Raw genomic sequence first — 11,417 nt, 5'->3', positions numbered from 1 at the left:
AGTTTTCTGACATCAGAAGTGGGATCCAAAGAAGATCCTCAACAACTCTGAGGCCAGTGAGCAACCACGTGCTGGTACCCACTGGGCCCATTGAGCTCACCACTGTCTTGCCAACCTTGCAGTCAGCCTGAATGCTGCTCTCTTTGCATGTTGAGCTCTTGGAATTTATTGTGCATACCTGTATTCTGTTTGTTGAAGCTTCTTGGTAAGTCACCCTTCTGTCTGAAAGGGGAGAAACTTGTGATTCCCTGGGATTTAGGCAATGGTATGATTACTGAGCTCCTCACAGATTGTTTCAGGGAATCTAGAGGAAGAGATAGATAGGCTCCACCTCATCTAAATCTCATTCTCCTCTTCCCTTAAAAACTCTTGCTTCTTGTATGTATACCTACTATGGACCAGGATCTTGTGCCTTTCTGGCAAAATGGGTGAACTTTATAAAGGATAATTTGGAATTGTAGTGGCCACTTCGGGGAAACTTTAACGTAGATAAGATAGTCCACTTTACGGGGTGCCCTTGAAAAGAGGATTGCAAACCTCTCAGAGACGATGGAAGATACTCTTTGATTTGTATGCAGAAGTTTCTAAGAGACAAAGTGACTCTAAAAATAGCTTCTCTAAAAGAATCCTTACAGTGCGCGCATGTGTGCGCGCGCGCGCGCACACACACACACACACACACACACACACACACACACACACACACACACAATCTTCATTAAAAAACTTTGGCCATCTGAGCAGGTAACCTTAACTTAGTCTGTCGGCCAGAAACACAATTTGGATCCAGATTCTTTTGAGTTTTGTATTATTATACCTGAGATATGGCTAAAATTAAAAAATGAAAACTATAAGACCTTTGTGTCTGTCTACATGTTTATGTATATCCATATATGTATGTATATTATATATATACATATATGATATTTTTTTTGGCCACCCCGTGCAGCTTGTGGGATCTTAGTTCCCCAACCAGGGGTTGGACCCGGGCCCTCGGCAGTGAAAGCCCCGAGTCCTAACCACTGGACCGCCAGGGAATTCCCATATATATATGATATTTTTTTAATAGATCTTTATTGGAGTATAATTACTTTACAATACTGTGTTAGTTTCTGTTGCACAACAAAGCAAATCAGCCATATGCATACACATGTCCCCATATCCCCTCCCCCTTGAGCCTCCCTCCCTTCCTCCCTATCCCACCCCTCTAGGTCATGGCAAAGCACTGAGCCGATCTCCCTGTGCTATGCAGCTGCTTCTCACCAGCCAACTATTTTACATTCGGTAGTGTATATATGTCGATGCTACTCTCACTTCGCCCCAGCTTCGCCCTCCCACCCCATGTCATCAAGTCCATTTTCTATGTCTGTCTCTTTATTCCTGCCCTGCAACTAGGTTCATCAGTACCATTTTTGCTTTTAGGTTCCATATATATGTGTTAGCATACGGTATTTGTTTTTCTCTTTCTGACTTACTTCGCTCTGTATGACAGACTCCAGGTCCATCCCCCTCACTACAAATAACTCAATTTCATTTCTTTTTATGGCTGAGTAATATTCCATTGTATTTATGTGCCACATCTTCTTTATCCATTCATCTGTTGATGGACACTTAGGTTGCTTCCATGTCCTGGCTATTGTAAATAGAGATGCAGTGAACATTGTGGTACATGACTCTTTTTGAATTATGGTTTTCTCAGGGTATGTGTCCAGTAGTGGGATTGCTGGGTCATATGGTACTTCTATTTTTAGTTTTTTAATGAACCTCCATACTGTTTTCCATAGTGGTTGTATCAATTTACATTCCCACCAACAGTGCAGGAGGGTTCCCTTTTCACCACACCCTTTCCAGCATTTATTGTTTCTAGATTTTTTTTTTATAGATTTTTTGATAATGGGCATTCTGACTGGCGTGAGGTGATACCTCATTGTAGTTTTGATTTGCATGTCTCTAATAATTAGTGATGTGGAGCATCTTTTCATGTGCCTCTTGGCTATCTGTATGTCATCCTTGGTGAAATGTCTATTTAGGTCTTCTGCCCATTTTTTAACTGAATTGTTTGTTTTTTTGATATTGAGCTAGCTCCATGAGCTGTTTGTATATTTTGGAGATTAATCCTTTGTCTGTTGTTTCATTTGCAAATAGTTTCTCCCATTGTGAGGGTTGTCTTTTTGTCTTGTTTATGGTTTCCTTTGCTATGCAAAAGCTTTTAAGGTTAATTAAGTCCCATTTGTTTATTTTTGTTTTTATTTCCGTTACTTTAGGAGGTGGGTCAAAAAAGATCTTGCTGTGGTTTATGTCAAAGAGTGTTTTTCCTATGTTTTCCTCTAAGAGTTTTATAGTGTCTGGTCTTACATTTAAGTCTTTAATCCATTTGGAGTTTTTTTGGTGTATGGTGTTAGGTAGTGTTCTAATTTCATTCTTTTACATGTAGCTGTCCAGTTTTCCCAGCACCACTTATTGAAGAGGCTGTCTTTCTTCCATTGTATGTTCTTGCCTCCTTTGTCATAAATTAGGTGACCACATGTGCGTGGGTTTATCTCTGGGCATTCTGTCCTGTACCATTGATCTATATTTCTGTTTTTGTGCCTGTACCATATTGTCTTGATTACTGTAGCTTTGTGGTATAGTTTGAAGTCATGGAGCCTGATTCCTCCAGCTCTGTTTTTCTTTCTCAAGATTGCTTTGGATATTCGGGGTCTTTTGTGTTTTCATACAAATTGTAAAATTTTTTGTTCTAATTCTGTGAAGAATGGCATTGGTAGTTTGGTAGGGATTGTGTTGAATCTGTAGATTGCTTTGGGTAGTATAGTCATTTTCACAATATTGATTCTTCCAATCCAAGAACATGGTATATTTCTCCATCTGTTTATGTCATCTTTGATTTCTTTCATCAGTGTTTTATAGTTTTCTAAGTACAAGTCTTTCGCCTCCTTAGGCAGGTTTATTCCTAGGTATTTTATTCTTTTTGTTGTAATGGTTAATGGGAGTGTTTCCTTAATTTCTCTTTCTGATTTTTCGTTTTTGGTGTATAGGAGTGCCAGAGATTTCTGTGCATTAATTTTGTATCCTGCAACCTTACCAAATTCACTGATTAGTTCTAGTAGTTTTCTGGTGGCATCTTTAGGATTTTCTATGTATAGTATCATGTCATTGGCAAACAGTGACAGTTTTACTTCTTCTTTTCCAATTTGCATTCCTTTTATTTCTTTTTCTTCTCTGATTGCTGTGGCTAGGACTTCCAAAACGATGTTGAATAAGAGTGGCGAGTGTGGACATCCTTGTCTTGTTCCTGATCTTAGTGGAAATGCTTTCAGTTTTTCACCATTGAATATGATGCTTGCTGTGGGTTTGTCATATATTTCCTTTATTATGTTGAGGTAGGTTCCCTCTATGCCCATTTTCTGGAGAGTTTTTATCATAAATGGGTGTTGAATTTTGTCAAAAGCCTTTTCTGCATCTATTGAGATGATCATACGGTTTTTATTCCTTAATTTGTTAATGTGGTGTATCACATTGATTTGCATATATTGAAGAATCCTTGCATCCCTGGGATAAATCCCACTTGATCATGGCGTATGATCCTTTTAACGTGCTAACGTGCTGTTGGGTTCTTTTTTTTTTTTTTTTTAAATTTAAATATTTTATTTATCCCTTAACCAGAATTTATGAAAATTTTACTTTCTTTGTTTTACTAGAAGCAAACTCATCAGTAATATTTTCAAAATCAAGTTCTAGGGAAAAAAATGAACCTTTAAAAAGTACATTTAAAAAGAGTATGTAAAAATATTTGCAAATGAAGCAACTGACAAAGGATTAATCTCCAAAATTTACAAGCAGCTCATGCAGATCAATATCAAAAAACCAAACAACCCAATCTAAAAATGGGCAGAAGACCTAAATAGATATTTCTCCAAAGAAGATATACAGATCACCAACAAACACATGAAAGAATGCTCAACATCATTAATCATTAGAGAAATGCAAATCAAAACTGCAATGAGATATCATCTCACACCAGTCAGAATGGCCATCATCAAAAATCTACAAACAATAAATGCTGGAGAGGGTGTGGAGAAAAGGGAACCCCCTGCACTGTTGGTGGGAATGTAAACTGACACAGCCACTATGGAGAACAGTATGGAGGTTCCTTGAAAAACTAAAAATAGAACTACCATATGACCCAACAATCCCACTCCTGGGCATATACCCTGAGAAAACCATAATTCAAAAAGTGTCATGTACCACAATGTTCATTGCAGCTCTATTTACAATAGCCAGGACATGGAAGCAACCTAAGTGTCCATCAACAGATGAATGGATAAAGATGTGGCACATATATACAATGGAATATTACTCAGCCATAAAAAGAAACGAAATTGAGTTATTTGTAGTAAGGTGGATGGACCTAGAGTCTGTCATACAGAGTGAAGTAAGTCAGAAAGAGAAAAACAAATACCGTATGCTAACATATATATATGGAATCTAAAAAAAAAAAAGGTTCTGATGAACCTAGGGGCAGGACAGGAATAAAGACACAGACGTAGAGAATGAACTTGAGGACACAGGGAGGGGGAATGGTAAGCTGGGACGAAGTGAGAGAGTGGCATGGACATATATACACTCCCAAATGTAAAATAGATAGCTAGTAGGAAGCAGCCGCATAGCACAGGGAGATCAGCTCGGTGCTTTGTGTCCACGTAGAGGGGTGGGATAGGGAGGGTGGGAGGGAGATGCAATAGGGAGGGGATATGGGGATATATATGCACATGGCTGATTCACTTTGTTGTACAGCAGAAATTAACACACCATTGTAAAGCAATTATACTCCAATAAAGATGTAAAAAAAAAAAGTCTTATGTCTGATTTAGCATTTGACACAATAATGACAAAATAAAGATGTTAAAATGAAAAGTAAAAAGCAAGCTTAATAAAATTTTATAGAATTAATATTAAAAAATAATCTCTAGAGTAGGTATCATTCCTTGCCTAAGTGTAAGCAATGTAAGAAAATATTATAACTAAAAACATTAAATAATCCCCCCAGACTAGATTACCTCTGTAGAATTCAATAGAGAAATCCTGACAGAGATTGAAGTGTACAAAGATAAGGAAAAATTATTTTTCTTGTCACATGAAACCCAATCTCTCACTCACAAAAACGTTTACTCTTGTCGTTTTTGTCTACCAAGAGTTTAATAGAGTACAATGTTAATCTAACAAAGCATCTCACTCCAGAAACAGGGTTGACACTTAAAGAGGCAAGTAGAACGAAGGGCTGTCCTGCAGTGAACCACTTCCCAGGGGCCGCAGCACTCGGCTTCTTCAGGACAGTCTTCTCCATTTTTCACCTAGTTCTCAGGGCTCCTGGCTCTCTCTGTCTCCCTGGCAAGCCTGTCTGCCCTCAAGGCCATATCCAGTCTCTCCCTTGCTCCTTTCACTTTCCGAGACTGTCGGCGAATATCTGCATATGTTACTCGTTGCCTGCAGAGGGTCTGTGGGAGGAAGAGACCCAATCCTGGGATCATCTCTGCCCCGTCTGAAAACTGGGTAGTGATGGCTTCAGGGCTGGTGTGCAGAGACCTGGCACCAGCACGGCCCAGGGATTCATCTGCACCACACAGGGCAATTACTCCGAAAATAATTGTGCTGTCCAACGTGCTGAAATGTTCTCCTTCAGGGCTGTAGACCTGGAGCCCCTGCAGTCTCCTGAATGCACAGACTTATTGGGGCTTCTCCAAGGTCCCCTCGCATTGACGGCGCCTGACCGCATTGTCAGGATGAGAAGTTATCTTTGTGACTGGCCTCCTGAAAACGCAGCTGGTCAGCCTCATAGGAAGTGCAGTTCCGTCACGATGTCTCTGCTTGGCCTTGGCTAAATGGTCTTGTCTTTTCTTCTCCAACGTCTCAAGCATCATATTTCTTTTGCGCTTCCCCAGAAGAGGCTGGCTTGGAAAACTGGTCCATTCAGGTTCCCCCATCTTTCGAGAGCTGTCCTCAGACCCACCCCTGAGATGCAGACAGCCTGTGTCTTGCTGGAAAGTGCAGTCCGTGCTGTTGGATTCTGTTTGCTAGTATTTTGTTCAGGATTTTTGCATCTATGTTCATCAGTGATATTGGTCTATAATTTTCTTTTTTTGTGATATCATTTACTGGTTTTGGTATCAGGGTGATGGTGGCTTTGTGGAATGAATTGCTCCCTCTGCAATTTTTTGGAAGATTTTGAGAATGATTGGTGTTAGCTCTTCTCTAAATGTTTGATAGAATTTACCTGTGAAGCCATCTAGTCCTGGACTTTTGTTTGTTGGAAGATTTTTAATTACGGTTTCAATTTCATTACTTGTGATAGGCCTGTTTATATTTTCTAATTCTTCCCTGTTCAGTCTTGGAAAATTGTACCTTTCCAAGCATTTGTCCATTTCTTCATGGTTGTCCATTTTATTGGCATATAGTTGCTTGTAGTAGTATCTTATAATCCTTTGTATTTCTGCAGTGTCAGTTGTGATTTCTCCTTTTTCATTTCTAATTTTATTGATTTGCATCCTCTCCCTTTTTTTCTTGATGAGTCTGGCTAAGGGTTTATCAATTTTGTTTATCTGCTCAAAGAACCAGCTTTTAGTTTTACTGATCTTTGCTATTGTTTTCTTTGTTTCTATTTCATTTATTTCTGCTCTGATCTTTATGATTTCTTTCCTTCTACTCACTTTGGGTTTTCTTTGTTCTTCTTTCTCTAGTTGTTTTAAGTGTAGGGTTAGATTGTTTATTTGAGATTTTTCTTGTTTCTTGAAGTGAGATTGTATTGCTATAAACTTCCCTCTTAGAACTGCTTTTGCTGTGTCACATAGGTTTTGGGTCGTTGTGTTTTCATTGTCATTTGTTTCTATGTATTTTTTTATTTCTTCTTTGATTTCTTCAGTGATCTCTTGGTTATTTAGTAGTGCACTGTTTAGCCTCCGTGTATTTGTGTTTTTTACAGTTTTTTTCCTGTAATTGATTTCCAATCTAATAGCGTTGTGGTCAGAAAAGATGCTTGATATGATTTCAATATTCTTAAATTTTCCAAGACTTGATTTGTGACCCAAGATGTGATCTATCCTGGAGAATGTTCCATGTGCACTTGAGAAGAAAGTGTATTCTGCCACTTTTGGGTGGAATGTTCTATAAATATCAGTTAGATCTATCTGGTCTATTGTATCATTTAAAGCTTGTGTTTCCTTATTTATTTTCTGTTTGGATATCTGTCCATTGGTGTAAGTGGGGTGTTAAAGTACCCTACTATTATTGTGTTACTGTCGATTTCTCCTTTCATGGTTGTTAGCATTTGCCTTATGTATTGAGGTGCTCTTATGTTGGGTGCATAAACATTTATAATTTTCATATCTTCTTCTTGGATTGATCCTTTGATCATTATGTAGTGTCCCTCCTTGTCTCTTGTAGCAGACTTTATTTTAAAGTCTATTTTATCTGATACGAGTATTGCTACTCCAGCTTTCTTTTGATTTCCATTTGTATGGAATATCTTTTTCCATCCCTTCACGTTCAGTTTGTATGTGTCCCTAGGTCTGAAGTGGGTCTCTTGTAGACAGCATATATATGGGTCTTGTTTTTGTATCCATTCAGCCAGTCTGTGTCTTTTCGTTGGGGCATTTAATCCATTTACATTCAAGGTTATTATCGATACGTATGTTCCTATTATCACTTTCTTAATTGTTTTGGGTTTATTTTTGTGGGTCTTTTCTTCTCTTGTGTTTCCCTCTTTGAGAAGTTTCTTTAGCATTTGCTGGAAAGCTGGTTTGGTGGTGCTGAATTCTCTTAGCTTTTGCTTGTCTGAAAAGCTTTTGACTTCTCCGTCGAATCTGAATGAGATCCTTGCTGGATAGAGTAATCTCGGTTGTAGGTTTTTCTCTTTCATCACTTTAAGTATATCCTGCCAGTCCCTTCTGGCCTGTAGAGTTTCCACTGAAAAATCAGCTGATAACTTATGGGGATTCCTTTGTATGTTATTTTTTGTTTTTCCCTTGCTGCTTTTAATATTTTTTCTTTGAGTTTAATTTTTATTAGTTTGATTAGTATGTGTCTTGGTGTGTTTTTCCTAGGGTTTATCCTGTATGGGACTCTCTGCGCTTCCTGGCCTTGATTGACTATTTTCTCTCCCATGTTAGGGGAGTTTTCAACTATAATCTCTTCAAATATTTTCTCAGGCCCTTTCTTTTTCTCCTCTTCTTTTGGGACCCCTATAATTCGAATGTTGGTACATTTATTGTTGTCCCAGAGGTCTCTGAGATTGTCTTCAATTCTTTTCATTCTTTTTTCTTTATTCTGCTCCTTGGCAGTTATTTCCACCATTTTGTTTTCCAGCTCACTTATTTGTTCTTCTGCCTCAGTTTTTCTGTTATTGATTCCTTCTAGTGTATTTTTCATTTCAGTCATTATGTTGTTCATCTCTCTTTGTTTGTTCTTTAGTTCTTCTAGATCTGTGTTAAACATTTCTTGTATTTTCTCAGTCCGTGCCTCCATTCTATTTCTGAGATTCTGGATCATCTTTACTATCATTACTCTGAATTCTTTTTCAGGTAGATTGCCTATTTCCTCTTCATTTATTTGGTCTTGTAGGTTTTTACCTTGCTCCTTCATCTGTGATATATTTTTTTGCCATGTCTCTTTTTTTTTTTTTTTTTGTGAGTGGGATTGTGTTCCTGTCTTACTGGTTGTTTGGCCTGAGGTTTCCAACTCTGGGTTTTGTAGGCTATTGGGTAGAGCTGGGTCTTGGTGCTGAGATGAGGAACTCCGTGAGACCTCACTCCGATGAATATTCCGTAGGGTCTGAGGTTCTCTGCTAGTCCAGTGGTTCGGACTCGGAGCTCCCACCGCAGGAGCTTAGGCCCAACTCGGCTCATGAACCAAGATCCTGCAAGCCACCTGGGACGGCAAAAAAACAACAACAAAAAAACCAATAACAAAGTAAAATATAAAATTAGACTAGGAAACTAACAGATATGTTATGAAGAATATAAAAATAAAAATATAGATGAATCAACAACCAGAAAGTACTACAGTACCACAATAGTAAAAAAGAGGAGGAGGGGGAAAAAAAGGGGGGGGAAGGCCTTGGCTGTGGAGGGCAGGGCCTAAGCAAGGGCGAGGTTTGGGCGGTGGGCAGGGCCAATGCTCAGGACCCACAGGGCTGGAAAAGGCCCTGGGGGCTGTGGGGATTGGGGCTTAGGATCAAGGAACAGAAGGGGCCCAGGTGTGCCCCCCACCCCTGGTCTCAGAGGGCAGGGGACCTCACCTAGGAGCCCAGCAGGCTTCCTGGGCTCTAATGGGTGGGGTAAACGCCCTCCTCTCCTGCTTCTCTGGTCTGGGAGGGCCCCTACCGCCTGCTTCTCCTGATCTCCCTGGCCTCCCTCCTATGCCCTCAAGAACCCACGTGGTCTGGAGGGGGCTTTGGAGGGCAGGGGATCGCCCTGGGAGCTCAGCAGGCTCCCCGGCCTGAGTTGGGAGGCAGTCGCCCTCTGCTCCTCTCCTGCTCTTCCTGGAGAGTCCCTCCCACCTGCCTCTCCTGATCTCCCCGGCCTCAGGGGCACTGATCCTGTCTGGCCTCCACTTCTCCTCCCCCCTCAGTCCCCCTACATCCTACTGGTTCACTTTGGGGTTCCTCCTGTCTCCTTGGGGGTCTCCCCACCAGCAGCCGGCAGGCGCCCTAGTTGTGGGGAGACGCTAACTCTACATCTTCCCACACTGCCATCTTGACTCCGTCCCTGATATTTTTAAAAGAATTCTACTTAGTTGGCTTAAAGAGAAATAAGTGCATGTATAAATTAAATATTCCTAAAACTCTCAGAAATGCAAACTCTAATCCAACTGTTTTCAAGTTCACATGATCAGGATAATGTTTGTTAAATAAAAGTTAGTTTAAGTTTGTTGGTTTAATAAAAACAGACGTGTCTTTGGAATTGTCAATATTAAATGTAATGCAAACATATAACTTTTTCTACCTTGGTTTATTTGTCGAATAAGCTCATGCTATCTCTATGTTACAAAATAACTTAAGATGATGGCTAGCTGTTTGATGGCTAATCTAAGCATAATTGTTAAAAACAAGTAATTTAAATAAATGTAAATAAAAGTTTATACTAAGCTAAACTAAATATTGAACATTTATTATCTAGGTCATTTCCAAATAAGATAATTTACTGAGACATTGATCACTAAACATAAATTTAAATTTATTTATTTTTCTTAATTTTTACAGAGACAAAGATATTTGGGTCTATTAATAAATATGTCTTTTGCCACATTAAAACCACATTAAATATATTGTACTATGAAAAACCTGTTTCTAAAAAGTATAAGTTTTTATAATTATGTATTTATAAATTTGCTAATTTACTATGGGGTGCTAATATATGATAGATAGTTCACTATTGCCTGCTTTGTAATTTTCACTGGAAAATAAAGATTACTCAGTTAAAATTTATAATCAATATGTAAAAATAGAGCTACTAGAAACAATAAAGAGTGAAGGAAAACAACTTTGTATACAAAGAAAGGGAATAAAATTGGATTTAAAAAATATCAGTACAGATTTATTTCATTTCTTCATAAAAAACAACTCCATAAAATATCTGAATAAAAAAAGAACAAACAGTTTTCAGTAAGTGTTTGCATATTTTTTCTACATACTTTCTTCTCCCTTCAGATTCCAAAAACAGAGTAGAACTGAGACATTCTTAATTTTGTCACAGCTACATAGCCTTTAATTCTGTCAACAGAACTTCTATCCATTCTCCATAAAGCCCCTAAATATCTAGCATTAGGAAATTAATAAACTCATTGGTGTAAACCCGAGGATACAAACCCCTAACAAGTGCCAAAGCACTCATTCATTATTGGACTGGCTCTTCCGTTTCCTTGCTAAGGACGTAGAGGTGTGTTCTACATCCTGAAAATAATAGACTGAGTTTACATGGCATGGATACAAGCAATAGTTACTGCACAAGTGAATAGGACACAAAACCACCTGAGCTGGTTGTTTAGTGTATTGTAGGGCGAGGAGCTGATGTCTGGTTTTCTCTTTCCCTCTAACTCTTCTCTTTGACAACCAACAGCACATGAACATTATTTGTCAGACTATTCTGCCCTGCAGTTTTTCACTTTGATTCAAAGAAATGAAAACTGACATTGCTCTCCCTCACATTGATTGGAAGAAATCAGTATAATAGTGAAAATATTGCTGATTCTAGGGATATGGAACATCAAAGTGATCCTTATTATGAGGTTTGAACTTGTAATTTTTAAAAATTGAAGGATAGTTGATTTACAATAAAATGTATTTTCATATGAGGAGTATGCAAGGAATATAGGATGTGTTTTTGTTAAGGAGAAAGAGAGTAATGTGTAAAATAAAATGACTTTTT

At 38.6% G+C, this 11,417-nt stretch overlaps 1 protein-coding gene and 1 pseudogene across 3 annotated transcripts in view; one reads left to right on the top strand and one right to left on the bottom strand.

Annotated features, from left to right (window-relative positions):
- ACOT9 (acyl-CoA thioesterase 9) overlaps positions 1-11,417 on the top strand; it is a 74,289-nt gene that overhangs the window by 20,473 nt on the left and 42,399 nt on the right. For both annotated transcript variants that reach the window (XM_082375784.1, XM_082375782.1), the window contains exon 3: positions 3-205. The gene's annotated coding sequence lies outside the window, so the exon portion shown is untranslated. The remainder of the gene's footprint in view (positions 1-2; positions 206-11,417) is intronic.
- On the bottom strand, positions 199-11,416 carry LOC309619963 (methyl-CpG-binding domain protein 3-like 2B pseudogene; annotated as a pseudogene). The gene has a single exon. The product of its transcript is annotated as a methyl-CpG-binding domain protein 3-like 2B pseudogene (transcript).

This window comes from Balaenoptera borealis, assembly GCF_965194805.1.
Source record: "Balaenoptera borealis genome assembly, chromosome: X".
NCBI lineage: Eukaryota > Metazoa > Chordata > Mammalia > Artiodactyla > Balaenopteridae > Balaenoptera > Balaenoptera borealis.
Note: the sequence above shows the minus strand (reverse complement) of the source record. Positions and strands in the feature narration are given on the sequence as shown.